We start from the raw sequence: 18,214 nt of genomic DNA on the forward strand, positions 1-18,214 counted from the left end.
ACCTGGTGCCATGATCGACTTCACCAGAAATTTATGTTTAAATAAACTATCACAGGATATGTATCTTAGCAAAACCATACTAGCAACTTATACTAGCAATAAAAAGAATATTCCCATAAATTTTTCAATGCCTTGTAAACTCTCAACCAACTTAGCAAAACCACAAACCAATAATAATACTTCTAGAAATTACATACTTATAAATGTAAAGCAATCACAACTAAACAAAGGGGATATTCTAAGAACAAAATCAGTACCAACATTATTCCTCATCTTTCAAAACTCTACTTATACAATTACAATTATACAATTTTGCATTATAATACAATTATAATCATCTAAAGTCTAAAGCTTTAGATGTTTAACGTCTAAATTTTCTCAAATTAGAATCATCTAAAGCTTTAGACTGGTGTTTAAATGAAAATGAGAGGAGATACGTTTACCAGTGAAAAGGAATAATGCTAGAAGTGAGTGTGTGCAGGTTTTATTAGTGAGTGTATTGTGCTCTTTCTTTCCCCTTTTCTAATTAGATTTTTTCACTAAGAGAGAGAGAGAGGGATGGAAAGAGAGCTGGAAGTGACTAAGTGAGTGTGTGTGTTGGAACTCTGAAGAGGAGAGAGAGTGTCGATTTTATTAGTGAGTGTGTGTTCTTTCTTTCCCTCTCTAATTTTATTTTTTTCACTGAAAAAATAGGCGCTAAAGTGAAAACAAGTGGTGGGAAGTAATGAAAAAAATGTTTAGTGAAAAAATATGCCGCTCAAGTTAAAATAAGAGCGCGGAAAGTAGTGAATGGCATGAAGAACAAAAGGGTACAAATAGATAGGGTGTCACTTTTTCCACCAATTTTGATTTTTCTTAAATTTGATCTGATATTTTTCCGAATTTGTTAATGATATTAACCTTCCTTCTTTTTGTGTTTATGAGATGGTATATGGATGATGTAGATAGATGATAGTCGTTGGACAAATAGAAGTGTATCAAAACCTAATTATCCCTCAATAAGTCAAGGATGAGTAGGGTATCATTCCACTTTTAAGTTTATGTTATGTGAAAGACATGACTGGAAAGGGGGTTTGAGGGATTAAAAACTATGATTATAGATATTGTAGATTCTAATGCTAAACTAAACTAAACTAACTAAAATATTGAAAATTTATAAGAGAGGGAATTCAAGATATTAGAATCCACCAATACTTTTAATCTGTGACCTTATGCTTCATGGTTGTTCTCACAAGTAGACTACAATTAGGCAATCGAGCGAGTGCCGATGCCCTCTTGGACAAAACATCGTTAATAAATAACTCTACTTAAGGTTATTTCTATGTTTATGCTATTAATATCTTCTTTCCTTTTATGTGAGCTTGGGCAGCTATTCAATGAATCACCATCTAAGGCAAACACAAGGGATACTTCCCTTACTCTAAAACACTACACAACTAAAAAAAAAGTAGAGAATAATAGTATAATATTAAATTACAATAAATAAAAGCATGTCACTACTAAATATTCAATTACAATAAATAAAACCCTAAACTAGCATGATATTCGATTGCAATAAATAAAAACCTTAATCTATACTTCCATCCCCTAGTTTAGGCAATGGAACTAATAACTAAAAATATAAATACCTAACCTGATTGAAGAACACCATGAACCAGAAGAATCATAAAACCCTAAGCACCGACTTTATCTTCTCCCTTGAAGGAAAAAATTAGCCTTCCATAAAGAAGGAAAAACACGAAGAACGAGAAGAAGAAAAGTCGAAGAACATAAGACTAGAAAGACTAATTTATTAAAACTCGACTAGTTAAAACCGAATCTTTTATTATTAATCTCTCTCTGCCTCAAGTTCTAGAGACAAGAGTATAAGTGAATTGGCAAATTACATGAGGCACTTATGTCCTCTATTTATAGGGGTTACAATGAGTTCTAGAAGCATTCCAAACCGTCATTTGTTTCCTAATACAAATTAACTTCTTTCAGAGTCCAACTTTATCTCCAAAACTGAGAAGGAAGTGGCTACAGTGTCGGTTCATGCGTCTGGACGCACGATCCTTGCATCTCAGATGCAGCATTGAGTCTGGACGCATGATCCTTGCATCTCAGATGCGAGCATTGAGTCTGGACGCACGATGCTTGCATCCCAGACGCGGAAGTCTATTTTCCCTCTTTTGCTCTATCCTTCTATCCTCTTTTGCAGGCTTTAGTCCAAGCAACGAATTTTTTTGCCTTAGGCTTCCAAATAGGCTTTAAAATAGGTCCAAGTCGCATCTTTAATAGCCTCAATTCCTTGGCTTTCTCCATGATTGTCCACGGGCTTTCCATGTGATCCTTAATGCTCCGAATTACTCCGTTTTACCCTTTTTTCTCTAATATTCCACAAAACTCTCTTTTTCACCTATAGAATCATAAAACATAATTTACAAACACTATTAGTCCACTAAGATAGCTAAACAAGAGGCATAATCGAGGGTTAAATTGCACTTTTTAAGCACTTATCACAACCCCCAACTAGCCTTTTGCTAGTCTCTTAGCAAATAAGATAAAAAAAATAGATAAGTGGTCAAAATCACATCCTAGTAACAAAAATAAAATTCTAACTCACTTTTGCAGGCATCGTGATTACATTTACCATATACAACAAGGCTTTAAACCTTTAAGTTCTCCAAAAAGGATGAGTTATAGTCTCATAAGGGTTTTCAGGCGATATACCCACAAAATCAATCAATAGCATGTTCAAGAATGATAGTATTTTTCAGAGAGAGAAATTACTTACCCACTTAGTGCTCAGACGGTTTCCATTGCTAACTATATTACTGCAAAGACTCATAGATTATGATGGGAGATAGTAAAAATTGACAAAATTCTCAATCAAGGTTTATGTGTATACTCAGTCAATCTCCCATACTCTCCTATCCAAGAAACGGAATTCCTAGTTTACCATAGGCAGATAATCTCGACTTTCAATCTTCACCGGTCATACTCTCAGAAAAGAATCTCTCATAAGATGGTCTACTATTTTACCTCATGTATGTGGGGAAGAGAATAATGAATACGAACATCCCACATACTACCTTGAAAAACGGACTTCTGGATGAAAGTAGTCTCATGGAAAGAATGTCAATCACATATGAAGTGTTGGGTCCTTCGCTTTAGTATCCTCTCACCTATTCTAAACTTCGTACCATACTGTAGTGATAAATCATGGGTTGTAACTTGGCTTAGGTATTGGTTTATGAAGGAAAGGTAAAAAGGATTCAAAGATTGTTTCTTAAAACACTAAGGGTTTTGCTTCTTTCTTTGGAAGATTTCTTCGCAGAGAAAATTATTCCTTCGTCTTAGCTTTTCCATCCATTCTGTTCAACTTTTTTTTTTCTTTAGCTCAATGTTATATCCTTGATTAGTACTGGATATGCTTGTTTTCCACTAGCTTCTTTCACTTAGAACAGAATAATGGTCTTCATTGTATCTCTCTGGTATTTCCTTGTAATCTTCCTTTTGTGCTATTTCTTCCTCTTTGTGCCCCTCGTATTCTCAGAAACATATGGGTATGGCTGATAAAGGTTTTTGGCTATACTCCTTATTTGGAGTTGGGTAAAGGATAAAGGGTTTTGAAAGAAATGGCTTGATGTAAGGCTCAAAAGGGTTTAACATGATGGTCCTACTAGGTGGGATAAAGGCTGAATAGGTTCAATACTTGACTTTTCAGTATGATACTCTGTTTTGAATAGACTACAAGACCCAATGGCTATCTCCCCAGTTGATGTCACTTCGTGATTAACCAAATCAATGAATAATGAGACTATATTACAACGACATAAAGAACTAAAAGATGTTGAGTCACTAAGACTCGGATTTTTCGTAACACTCTCCAAAGAATAGGTATAAAGCTCAAGTCTCACGGGCTAAGTCTAAAAAAATCTACTTCCAGTTTACTAGGGATTAAATCTCTCTTCTAACAAATGTACACAAAACTGAACAAGTACTATGGTGGTGCTTTGATAAAGAATTCTATCAACAAGAACTATGTCTAAGTATAATAAATAGTCTAAGCAGTAATGAAATCAACAATATCAATTATTCATTAAACTCAACACTAAGTAGTATAGAATATATATCCCAAACTCATCATTAAAATTCATTTTTCTCATGCTGCTGATATAGAAACAAAAATATTTTTGTTTTTTGAAAACTAATTTTCAAAATTCATTTCTCAAGTACACCCTCCCCCAACTTAACATATGAATTGTCCTTAATGTTTAGAAATTAAGTAAATGAAATAAATGAGAAAAAGGGAAGATGTTACCATTGATGCTGAATATCATTACATGATTCTTTCTCCAAATCTGACGAATGTTTGGAGGACGAAGAGGTCTCACCTTGTGTGTCATAAAAAATACTCCTTGATATGCTGGAAAGATTGCTGGTGAAGTTGCTTCTCTACCTTGAACTATTTCAAGTTTGATGATTGTGTGATAGGCCTTGTGGTTCCTCTGTGTAGAAGTTTGATGAAAATCTGTCTTTCTAACAGGACAATAGTATCTAATGTGCCCTTTACCACCACTACTCTTGTTCACATACTTCTCTTGTTCAGACAATGATGGTGTAGAAAAAGCTTTAATAGTGCAATGCTTCTTATCAATATGGTCCTCTTTCTGCTTCAGAAGACTCATTTCAATTTCTAGATTCTGTTGTTTTTCCAAAACTTCTTTAAGCTGATTCTGTAGCAATTGATTTTTCTGGGCAGAAGTCTGTTGTTCATCCTGAAATGTAAAGTTCATCTTCTCAAGATATGATACTCTCTTTATCAATTTTCCATTCTGCTCACTTAAATCCTGAATTTTCTGCAGAGATTCTAAGAACATGGCTAGCAACACCTCTGTGGTGGGGTTCTCAGGTTTATCACAGTTTTCTGTAGATTGAGCACTCTCAATTGTATCTTCGAATGGGAAGATTTTTTGTATCATGCTATCAAGGAAGTATACCTTTTCACTTTCAGCATCATCACAATCCTTATGTAACAGGTGAAAGATATTTATGTCCATGGACATCTTACCAAAGTTGATCTTCATTTCACCGTTGTGACAATTTATCAAAGCTTTTGCGGTAGCGAGGAAAGGTCGGCCTATAATAATTGGAATTTTATCAAAGGCCTCCTGGGTGTCTATCACAATGAAATCCACTGGATAGTAGAACATCCTCAACTATGCCTCTGGGAATCTTGGTAGAATGGTCAGCCAACTTCAATTTGACTTTTGTAGGCTTTAGGTTCTCCAGGCCCAACGCTTGGTACACATGATATGGCAAGAGATTAACACTAGCACCAAGGTCTAAAAAAGCATTACCTGTGAATTTTTCTCCTATCTTGCATGATATTGTAGGACTTCCTGGATCTTTGAGCTTGACTGGAGCTTGCTGATGGATAATAGATGTTGTTTGTCCAGCTAGAAATGCGCGCTTTGGAACATGAGTACTTCTCTTTATATTGCATGCATCCTTCAAGAATTTGGCATATGATGGCAATTGCTTGATCGGTTTGAGAAATGGGATATTGATGTTATCTTTCTCAAATGCCTCCTTTATCTCTAAAAATTGCTTGTCCTTTTGCTCTATCCTTCTATCCTCTTTTGTGGGCTTTGGTCCAAGCAACGAATCATTTTGCCTTAGGCTTCCAAATAGGCTTTAAAATAGGTCCAAGTCGCATCTTTAATAGCCTCAATTCATTGGCCTTCTCCATGATTGTCCACGGGCTTCCCATGTGATCCTTAATGCTCCGTATTGCTTCATTTTACCCCTTTTTCTCTAATATTCCACAAAACTCTCTTTTTCACCTGTAGAATCATAAAACATAACTTACAAACACTATTAGTCCACTAAGATAGCTAAACAAGAGGCATAATCGAGGGTAAATTGCACCTTTTGAGCACTTATCAGATATATGCATTCCGATATTTGAAATTCTAATGTTCGACAAAAATCGAATCAGAATCTGTTTTCAAAATCTGATCCGATTCGATCCAATTTTATCAAAAATGATCCGATTCAAAATTTAATTATGAATTTATTTCCGATTGTTTAACACATCTTAACCGTCCATCTATATACTAATGGTTAATTAGTGTGTTACAAATAACAAGATTTCTGACAATCAAAGTCTGCGATCACATTGGCGCCATTATTGTTAAGTATATTGTTGATCGAGTACTTAAGTTGTACATGGTATGTATAGTAGTAATGGCTAATGGACAGCAAGTTTGCACTTTAAAAATTTTAAGTTATGTGTTTTAGTTAATGGATGAGTCAAATCAAGATCAAACACTACTTGCTCATTTCATTCAAACAAATCTCGCGATAATTGGGCATTTGTTGGAGAAAATTGAAGAAGAACCAAATTGGGGTGGCTCAAAACCTGGACGTAAGGTGAAGAATCATTCAAGAGGTGCATCCCATGATAAATTGATTTCCGATTACTTCTCCAACCATTCTATCTTTGAGGATGATGATTTTCGTATCAGATTTTGCATGCGCCAAAGCTTGTTCGAGTGTATATACTTTGCCATTGTAAATCACGATGATTATTTCAAACAAAAGCATGATGCTGTCTTGACACTATATAAGCTGCTCAATGTATACGATAATGTATAAGTTGTGCACGACACTATATGACATGTTCGTGGGCAGCTTATATACGACAATGTATAAGCTATGCACGACACTATATAACAAAGAAAGTTTATATACGACAATGTATAAGCTGTCCAATAAGAGTATGAACATTCATTGTTCATAGTCTAATGGGACTATTGATGTAGAGAAGAACTTATAAGTTGTAGATTTTCACAACCTACACTAAAGCCTGTTGATTTTTTGTGAAATACCAGGGATTAATGGCTTCAAGGTTTGTTGATTCACACACAAGGAATACCAAACAATGGAAACAAGAGAAGTAACTCTTAATATTATTAACTCAAACCAAAATTGAAAACCCTAATACAGACTACCAGCCTTTATATAGGCGAAATACCCTAATTACTACAAAACTCGAAATTTTCCAAAAATGGAAAGTTTTGGGATAACTACATATTAAGAAACTACTAATCAAAATAGAACTAACCCAACTAACCAAATAAAAAATGGACTCTCATATCAAAAGATATAGCAAAAACAAAACTTTCCTAAAACGGCAAAAACGTGATTTTGAATGCCTAAATGATAGATTTAAGGCCCGAGAGGGTGGTGCCCACGGAAAAGCTGTGGGTTATGCTTATTTTGACGTTTCCAATCAAATATAGCCGTGTCCATGTCTTTCTGACTTTGTTGCCCGCTTTTCCAACTCACTGACATATGCCAAGTTCATTGACATACGCATCATATGCCAAGTTCATTGCCATATGCATTGGCAAACTGTACTACATCAACTGTGAACACTAAATGGTCATAGTCCAACAAGAGTATGAACATTTAGTGTTCATAGTCTACTAGGAGTATGAACACTGAATGTTAATAGTCCAACAAGAGTATGAACATTTAGTGTTCATAGTGTATGAACACTGAATGTTCATAGCCCAACAAGAGTATGAACATTCAGTGTTCATAGTCCACTAGGAGTATGAACACTGAATGTTCATGGGTCAATTTGAGATACCCCCCTGTTTGAGAGTATGACCATTCAGTACAATATGCATTTTCTGTACAAAGTGCACTCTCCTTATATACAAAAGAAAGTTTAATGTGCATCTGAGATACCCCCCTGTTTGAGAGTATGAACACTTAATAGTCACGACCAAAAGAAAATTTAACCAATAACTCTAGGTACAAAGTGCATTTTCTGTACAATGTGCACTCTCCTTACATACAAAGTGCGTTCTAAGAAAAACCGTTTCATATTGCACAAGGTAACATGTCAGAGACCATCTCTCATAATGAACAACACAAGGTAACATGTCAGAGAGCTCTCACAGTGACAACACAAAAAAAAAACTCTCTGAGTGCTTAGATTAATGAACACCAGGTAACCTGTCAGAGAGATCGAAACAATTGCAAATGCATTCATTTCAACTTGAACAAACATATATAGAACATTTCATAGACACTAAATTCAACTTTCAAAACATATAACTTGTTCCACAATTACAAAAATATCACCCAAGCAAAATGCATCATATAGTATCATATTTATCCAAAAAGTTATCTCTCAAAGACTCAATACAAATTCTTCTACTTGCTTCCTACACAAATTTTTAGATGCAAGATCAGAAGCATATATAGCACCGAGCCACCGACCAGGGAATTCTAACATAGGGTCTGCCACTAAGTTTGCATTTGCACCTATAGACAGAAGGACTACGACCATTTTTTCCCTGCACAGTGAAATCCAAAAACAGATGGTGAAAGCAAATAATATAAAGGCACCAAATAGCTTCGAAGAAACTAACCTTGTATAAGTATCCATTTCCGACTTTGTTGCCCGCTTTTCCAGTTCATTGACATATGCATTGGCAAACTATACTGCATCAACTATGAACACTGAATGTTCATAGTCCAACAAGAGTATGAACATTCAGTGTTCATAGTCCACTAGGAGTATGAACACTGAATGTTCATGGGTCAATTTGAGAAATCTTAATTAGTGTCAATTTGACACTGAATCTTAACAAGAGTATGAACATTCAGTGTCAATTTAATCAATTACCTTTTAGCAAAAAAAAAAGTGACTAATTAAGTGCCTCCTGAAATTTGGCTTAAAAGATATTTTTTTCACAAATGGATAGACACCAAGTTGAGCTTAATTGAATTTTTTGTGTTCCTCAAAGCTTAGTAATCTAAATCAATATTCACACATATATAATAAACATGCAATGGTAGTAATCTTAGTTGGTATTCATCCATGATAAAAAAGAAAGAAAGAATATATTAGGAACCATGATGGTAGTAAATGCTATATATATATATATATATATAGGAATACCAAGTAGATCGATATATTAAGAAGACATAACAAAAGTGAACTTACTTGACATTTAATCTAAGTCAGAATTATCATCAGTAAACATTACACCCTCTTCTTCATAACTACAATATTCGGCCAATGTATCGTCTTCTTCATCAGTATCACCATCATCAACAATAAAATCATCACCCATCTATGAGTTTCTCTCTATAATGGTCCTTACCACAGCCGCGTCAACTTCACTAGGGTTCAAATCCTCTCTATTCAGTTGTGTGGGTGCAACTTCTTCTGCTTCGATTTCATTGTTACTTTCATCAAGTTGCTCTTCTTCCTGATATGCCTCGCCACCATGCTCTACTCCAATCTCATCCACTCGTTCTAAAACATCATACACATTCCTTGGTTTTAACTTCTGGATAACTTGCCAACTATACTGCAGTTTAGTATCATTCACGTAAAATACTTGACCTGCTTGAGTCGCTAGCACAAATCGATCATCTTTATACCAAGTCCGCGAAACATTAACACTAGTCACATAGCGGTCTGTGCGTATTCCTATTTTTCTATTACCAACATCCCACCACTACGACATCTATTAAGATACCATAAAAGTCGATCTCTTTTGATTCGTGGCACCCTTCCACAACCACACCACTATTTTGAGTGCGTAGGTTTACTTCTTTATCCTTGGTGATAAAAATTATTTTATGTATTCTAACTATCTATGCGTAAACACAAATAATCAAAATACGTAAATACGTGTTTATATCAATATTCCTACTCTCAATAACGAAGTAATATATTAGAGTCAGGATTCGTTCCACTCTTAAACCCTCAAGACTTAATTAGAATTCAAGTACTCGACACAAAGAGGAACAATGGTGAGAGTAATGATTTGATGTGAAATTTCTATTCTACCATTCCCAACAATTGAATCTAAACAAGACATAATATAAAGATTTGAACTTTATTTGTTTAAACTCAATTCGAAACTACTTATGCAATAATTGAATTAAACTAATAATGACAAATAAGTAAATCTAAGGATTTAAGCTAATAAATAAATGAAAATGAAACTAGATTGTGGAGAACTAATTAACTTTATTTATCTAATAGAACAATAAGAACAAGATATGATTGAATGAATAACAACTATTTTATTTATCTAATGAATGATATTCAATGATTTAAATAACTAATCTAAAACAAAGAATGAAACTAATTAATGGAATGAAAACTAAGTAATTAACTAATCTAGATCTAACTATCTTTTTCTAACCCTAAACTCCATTAACATTAGCTTCCTAACCTAACTGCCATTAACAAAGAGTCAATCTTTTGTTTTTATACTTTCAGATCCAAAAATCGTGCATGGGCTTGGAGCCATATTTTGGGCCTGAAAATCGGGCCCAAAACCCAATTTCTTTAGTCCAAAATGGGCTCTTCAGCTATAGTTGGCTTCGACAGATGTTTCATCCACTTCTGCTCCTCTGATTGGGCCAAGTCTTGGACCATTGGAAAGCTCTTTCCGAGCCGGTCGTTTTGACATAAGATACTCCCAATTCCGAGGTCTGAATCCAAAGATACGGCCTTCGGAAGTTCTCAATGACTTGTCTTGTTTACGCCCGCCTGTTGACTTTTCAGCTTTTGACCAGGCTTTACAAAGGCTTTGTCTCCTTGAATCTTGGCCTTTATTCACAGAACTCCTTAGCAACCGACCTTTGCTCCTTTATCTCACTAAAGTGGCACATTTCTGCACATAATAGACTTTGAAGCCTGAAATACATAAAAACACGTAATCAGTATTAACTCTTAATTATTACTCACATAATTGGTCTAAAAGTATGATTGTTAAGGGGTTAAAACTACAGTTTTGGCTCTTATCAAACCACCCCCAAACAGCATTTTGCTTGTCCTCAAGCAAAGATGAGAAATTAGAATAAGTGACCAAAAATGGAGTTCTATCTACTCTCGTTTACATTTGAGTCGCGATTGCATTGACCATATGCAACAAGGCCTTAAACCACTAGGAATTCCCTAGTGGACGAGTTATAGCCTCGTGAGAGTTTTCCAGTGAAGGTACTCACAAACTTCATCTATATTACAATGACTAAGAAATAAAACTATTGTTTCCTCATTCATGTCTCAACTATCTATACATCTCACTAGCAATTGAATAAGAATAACCAAGTCAAAACCTAAACTAATATATGCATAATAATCAATTATCTATGATACAAATATATATACTATGAGTAATACTATGAAATGCCTAGCGGGTTCGTTTCTGAAAACTTCGAATAAGCGTCCTTAAGTAGGTCCTCACATAAATGTCAAGACAAAACCACTCGATTTTTCGCTCAAGTTTTCAGCTACTCCGGTTAATGCGATGGGCACACTTTACCTTACAATCTCAATGACAAACAAGGAAGCGGAGTCGATCAAACACATCTGCCACTTACTATCACACTAACCTATTCCTAATTGAGCTAGAGGTCTTTATTAGGTGTTGGGGATTAGAAGATGGTTTAAGAAGGAAGGAAATGGATATTCAAAAGGACAAGTCCGAGATAATAGAGTCTTCATATTATGTGTAGCTTAGAAAACCTTGTTATTTTTTTTTGCTTCTATACTTTGTTTCCATCCTTAGCCATATTTTTTTTTTTTCTTTTCTTTGGCTTTTGACTCCCTTTTATTCTATTTTTGGAGTTTTTTTTTTTTTTTCTTTTCCTTGGATGGAAACTTCTTTTCTTTTCCTCAAGCAACTAACTAATTTTTTGTTTACATAGGTTTTTCTCTTCTTCTTTCTTCACTCATTCTATTCTCCGGACTTATTCTAGATTGGGTAAGTTGAATTTTTATTTTGTTTTCTTTTTTGTAACAGGGGTAAAGAAATTGTGGTTTATAGAAGGCTAAAAAAGGCTCGAGGGGCTTACTAGCGGAAAATAATTCATAGGTTTGAATTTTTGGCTATATCGATCCAAAGAGGGCCTAAATTCTCGCTTAGGATATGGCATAGTGATCAAGCAAGTGGACGTGTGATTTCTCTATCCTGATTTTACTTCTCCCTTTGTATCATTTCTCAAATGTTTCGGCTCATATAAGGCTTTAGGCTATATTCTCCACAGGGATTTGTAGAATAAGTACTCTAGCCTAGATTTCAGAAACTTATCGCTAACAATCATAGATACTCATGTAATATATTTATAGATAGATGCAAAGATTATTACCTACATATTAACCTAAGTTTCTAACAATTATTCCGATGCAAAAGCTCACGGAGACTTCTAGATTGTTAAGAGCATAGAAAAAGAAAACAATACCAATATTCCTAAGTGTATAGCATAAACTTATTTATTTATATTTTTGAAATTTTTAACTTGAAAACAAATGCATATTATACATATCTATATCCTAACAAATGCCTTAATTACACGTGTTTCTATGCCCCCCCCCCCCCAAACAAGAAGCATGCTTTGTCCTCAAAGCATTTAAATAAAGAGGGTAGGAAAAATACCATGGAAACGCGTGAAATTCTGGAACATCTGCAAAGCAAGGTTATAACATACTAATATAGAAAAGAAAACTGACGCAACTCTATAAGAGTTCCATCCATTATGGGGTTAACAAGAAATAAATTGCTTGGGACATAAGCAGACACTAACTGAAACTAAAAACTTACCTCCACTCCAGCATTTACTCGTCATCCTCCTCTTCTATAAAGAAGTGAGGTTCCTTCGCGTCCTGCCATGCCATTATAATTTGCCAAGTTTGCCGCCATTTATCATCTACGGATGCTAACCTATTAAGCGCCACTTGGTCGGATGGGGTGTAAGGTGCAACCTGATGAGGTTGTATCCTCTACCCTTGCCAAGTCATTGCACAGAAAGATCGGATAATACAATTGGTGGGTCTCACAATTTCGACCCCAACCCAATCCGTGAAACGGGCACAAAAAATAGGGAAGAAACATAGCATAATACGGCAAACTAAAACAGGCATAAGAAGATACTTATGCCTCATGCTATGGGATCATGCTAAACTAGACATCAAGGTTCTGGGAAAGTCATGGCACATATGTCCCGTGGCTAAAGCAAGGAAGACGCTGAAAGTGGCATCATTCACAGAAGAAAAAAAATGTCATTCCCCTAAAATGTTTAGCATGATCCAAAACATAACAGTTCCTATGTTCATGGACAGGCTACCAAGGGCGACGTTATATTCTCCTTGGTCCTCGATACGGAAAATGCCTGCCCCATAAGCCTCATGCAAAAAGTCATATGTGTAGACATGCATATTATCTACCCAATAGCATCATAGGTCTTGTATTTCAGAGGGCATGGCAAGTCCAAGAACAAATGCTAGCAAGAACCATAAGCGGTTCCCAGCCTATGTGTGTGATCACCTCGCGAAACCAAGCACCATAAGTAGTGCTTTGAAACAAATCTTCGAAAGACTGTTCCGGTATTATTGTAGGAGATGTCATCTCAAAACTACGCTCTGGAATAGCTGCAAATCACTCGGGAACAACCCGCAGAAAACTAAAAATTTCGTGGTTCACGAAGGTATGCGCTGGTGCGCTTCCACTTGAAGCTTGGCGCGCTCCGAGGTGCTGATTTGTGAAAATGGTGAAGAACAACGGGAAACGTGGGAGTGAAAGGTGAGAGATGGAAGTTAGGTGTAGTGTGGATTGTGAGTGTAGAATGAATGAAGTTTTTATAGGTTTTGAATTGTTAAAACGAATCGGTAGGTTGCCAAAAAGCTTTAAGGCAATTTTCGGAAACAATAAAATTTCCGAACCCAAAAATGGAAACAACTCATATTCTTGATTCTATAACAACCCTAATATCTTTTATACTGGATTTAGACTAGTAACTTCTAAACTCTCTTAGATTTCATCCTACCACCACATCTAATCATAGGTATGCCAATTACGACAATATTCTCAACCTTCACTCCAAAACAAACTCTAAAATGGAGGATCTTCTACAAATCATGATAGAATAAATAATACCACCCCCAAACAATTCGGAAGGTGGGATTAACAATAAAATCCATGCACAATTTGAATAGAACAACATTATATTAAAATTGAAATTCAAACAACATTTAACTACCAAATTCAAAGTTAACTACGAATTTAACAACATAACATCCTATCTACTAAAAATAATAAAAACAACATCAAAACAACAAACAAGGAGAAATCTAGCTACTCTTAAAGGGGGCGAGGTAGGGATAAGAATAGGAAGTTTAGTGATCAAGCATGGAAAAACCAAACACCCCACCCCCAAACAAATTTTTGAAAACAGGTTTGTAAAATTTGTTTTAAAACGCTGGTCTTTTAAAGTCGATTCCCTAGACTTAAAGTGATATATATGTATTTACATGCAGTTTCCCATATATCAATAATCTAAACAATTGTGGATCTTTCCATAAATAGTTAACATGGAATGCACCACCAAACAGAATCAAGCTCCAAAACTTTCTACCACCAACTTAGTCGAATAAGAAGGTGTCCAAGTGAATGATCGTGGAGTAAATGAATGGTTTTGGAAAATACTTGGAATGTGGATAAGTGTTAGAAGAAAAGGGTGGGAAGAATGATTGGATTTTATGAGGGATTAACTCAGGTGGATGGTGGTAGGTGGTGCTCTAGGTAGTGCTTGAGAAGGTGGATCATCACAGCTCTTAGAAACTTCGTCAATTCCTCATCTAGGTTGTTTGCATCCATATAATTATGGTATTCATCTCCATCTTTGAGGAATTCATTTATCTCGCCTATTATGAGGTTTAGTCCATCTCTTCTATGGTCGGAAGGTAGGGTTGAAAATTCTTTCTCTAGTTCAGTTATGTTCAAAGAGTCAAAATTGTGATCTTTGTCTTCTTCCATAAGAGGATATGTACTAGTGTAGGGGCGACATCGTCCGGAAGCACTAATGTGATATACAAAACTCTCAATAGACTTAACTTCACCTTCTACAGGAAAATCTAGTTGTTCATGCGGTGTTTGATCCCTATACCTAATATGAGGGGAACATATTTGTTAACCGTTGCTTTATCTTTATCACTTTCCAACTAGGTTTCCATATTGGAACCTCTATGGGTGTAGGGTCTTCAATTTCTATGACCGTATTTGGTATGGTATCATTTATAGTTTCTTGGGTGATCTTTAGGCATAGTCACTTGGTTATCAACTACTCTCCCTGAACGAAGGGGGTAGCGATGAGTATTGTAGGTCCCTTTGGTTTATATTACCATTACACTGAATACTTTTTATTTCGAAGGCGGTGTTTGTTAACTTAGGATTAGGCACTGCTTGACTTGGAAACACGCCGGTTTGGTTATTATTTTGGTTAGAAGACATGTCAATAACCTTTTGGCACAAAGACTGCATCATTTGCATCGTTTGTTTCATCATATTAGAGTTTTGATCATCTTTGATCTTTCATCAAGTTGGAGTTTTGTTGCATAATTTGATTTTGTTTCTCCAACAAGGTCACTACTACTTTGTCTATAGATGGTTGTATTGGAATTAAAGCTTGTTGAGCGTTCATGTCTTGATGTTGATAGTTCTGGGTTCTGGGTACTAAACCTCTATTCTGGTCACCTAAGTTCCCTTGTCCTTGATGTTGAGTTAACTGGTTGAAGTGTGATGGTTGTGGTGGTGTTTGTGCATAGACAAGAGGACAATAGAAGTCGGAATGCTCAAGACTACAACAAACATTACAACGAGTGGAGTTAATGTTCATGACTAGAGTGGGTTGTTGTTGAACAGAGATGGCATCTACCTTTTTAGTGAGGGCATCGATAAGAGTTTTAAGCTCGGGATCATGTTTAACCTCAAGAGAAGAAGGAGAGGAGCGGGAGGAATCGGTTCCTCCCCAATTGTTGTTCTTCTTAGATTGATCTTCTAAGAATTTATAAGCCTCCAAGGCTCCTTTACTAAGAAAACTACCCCCAGTCATGATATCTAGAACCTCCTTATGATAATGTGAAATCCCCTTGAAGAAAGCACGAACAAGCGTGTCTTTCGCAAGATTATGATGAGGGCATTCAATGAGAAGATCAGTGAAACGATTCCAGGCCTCTAAAAAGGATTCATGAGGATTCTGGCTGAAGAAATGAATCTTGTGAAGCATTTCATCTGTCTTTAGTGGTGGGAAAAATTGTTCCATGAACAATTGAACAAGTTGAGCCCATAAGTCCATAGAGTTTGGCGTTTGGGCAGTTAACCAAGACGCCGCCTTGTCGGCTAGGGTGAAAGGAAACACCCTTAGTTTAATTTGTTCCGCACCAACCGTAGGATGATGGAATGTTGTTATGACTTGTTCAATCCTATGCATGTGCTGATAAGGTTTTTCATGGTCTAACAAATTAAAAATATTTGGGGGGATTCGGAAATCCCCCACTAGGTCTGCAAGAACGATGCATGACTTAGGGCCATCGTTTAGGGCTTTATAAAAATCAGAGAGAGGAGTCTCTTGTTCTTTAGCCATTGATGCAAGTGTAGTGTGTGAAATTCTAGATAGGCGTGTTGTATTTATTTCTATGAAAAACAAGCCTGATTATACTAGAATTAAAACTCCTTTGACAGAAGAGGCGAGGAGTGGAAGAAGGAGTACCTGAATGCCTCCTTGCTACGCGTTTGAATAGCGTCTTGTATACGCGATTTCAGTGTATTTAACAAGTTAGAAACACTGAGTAACTTGAAGAAATAAAAATTTGCATTTACCTATGAAAATTGGGCTGTTCACGCTGAATTTTCCTCTCGAGGCTGGTGCCCTCTCGCTTTGTCGAATGTCCGTTTTGGGCTGGTCGCCCCAGGGTTTTCAATTTTAGGCCTTTTATCGTACTCCAAAAATTTGAAATTTTTACAGTAATTTGCTAAGACGTCTATCAAGTAGCCTGTAAAATTTCAGATCAATCGAGCTATGAAAGTCCCTCTACTGCCCTTCACCGCAGTGTTTTTCTCTGAATCCGCAGCCCCCTATGCCCTAAAACAAAGGAACAGTTCCGAAAATTCAAGAAATAAGAATGAAAAATTAAAAGGGTGGGTGGGTAGAGAATGGGGATTGCCCCTTGATTCAAGCAATTTAATTCTTGTCTTGAACGAGATTAAGAAAGAAAGAATGCCCATTTGATAAAAATTATTTTACGTATTCTAACTATCTATGCGTAAACACAAATAATCAAAATACGTAAATACGTGTTTATATCAATATTCCTACTCTCAATAACGAAGTAATATATTAGAGTCAGGATTCATTCCACTCTTAAACCCTCAAGACTTAATTAGAATTCAACTACTCGACACAAAGAGGAACAATGGTGAGAGTAATGATTTGATGTGAAATTTCTATTCTACCATTCCCAACAATTGAATCTAAATAAGACATAATATAAAGATTTGAACTTTATTTGTTTAAACTCAATTCGAAACTACTTATGCAATAATTGAATTAAACTAATAATGACAAATAAGTAAATCTAAGGATTTAAGCTAATAAATAAATGAAAATGAAACTAGATTGTGGAGAACTAATTAACTTTATTTATCTAATAGAACAATAAGAACAAGATATGATTGAATGAATAACAACTATTTTATTTATCTAATGAATGATATTCAATGATTTAAATAACTAATCTAAAACAAAGAATGAAACTAATTAATGGAATGAAAACTAAGTAATTAACTAATCTAGATCTAACTATCTTTTTCTAACCCTAAACTCCATTAACATTAGCTTCCTAACCTAACTGCCATTAACAAAAAGTCAATCTTTTGTTTTTATACTTTCAGATCCAAAAATCGTGCATGGGCTTGGAGCCATGTTTTGGGCTGGAAAATTGGGCCCAAAACCCAATTTCTTTAGTCCAAAATGGGCTCTTCAGCTGCAATTGGCTTTGACAGATGGTTCATCCACTTCTGCTCCTATGATTGGGCCAAGGCTTAGACCATTGGAAAGCTCTTTCCGAGCCGGTCGTTTTGACATAAGATACTCCCAATTCCAAGGTCCGAATCCAAAGATACGGCCTTCGGAAGTTCCTCTTTGACTTGTGCTTGTTTTTACGCCCGTGTTGACTTTTCAGCTTTTGACCGGGCTTTACAAAGGCTTTGTCTCCTTGAATCTTGGCCTTTATTCACAGAACTCCTTAGCAACCGATCTTTGCTCCTTTATCTCGCTAAAGTGGCACATTTATGCACATAATAGACTTTGAAGCCTGAAATACATAAAAACACGTAATCAGTATTAACTC

The 18,214-nt window shown here is 35.7% G+C and overlaps 1 non-coding gene across 1 annotated transcript; it reads left to right on the forward strand.

Moving 5' to 3' along the window:
• Nucleotides 1-15,988: 15,988 nt before the first annotated feature.
• On the forward strand, nt 15,989-16,094 carry LOC147488068 (small nucleolar RNA R71). Its single transcript, XR_015203413.1, has one exon. It is a non-coding gene; the product is annotated as a small nucleolar RNA R71 (small nucleolar RNA).
• Nucleotides 16,095-18,214: the final 2,120 nt, after the last annotated feature.

The sequence above is a fragment of the Coptis chinensis genome, chromosome 7, assembly GCF_015680905.1.
Source record: "Coptis chinensis isolate HL-2020 chromosome 7, ASM1568090v1, whole genome shotgun sequence".
Lineage (NCBI taxonomy): Eukaryota > Viridiplantae > Streptophyta > Magnoliopsida > Ranunculales > Ranunculaceae > Coptis > Coptis chinensis.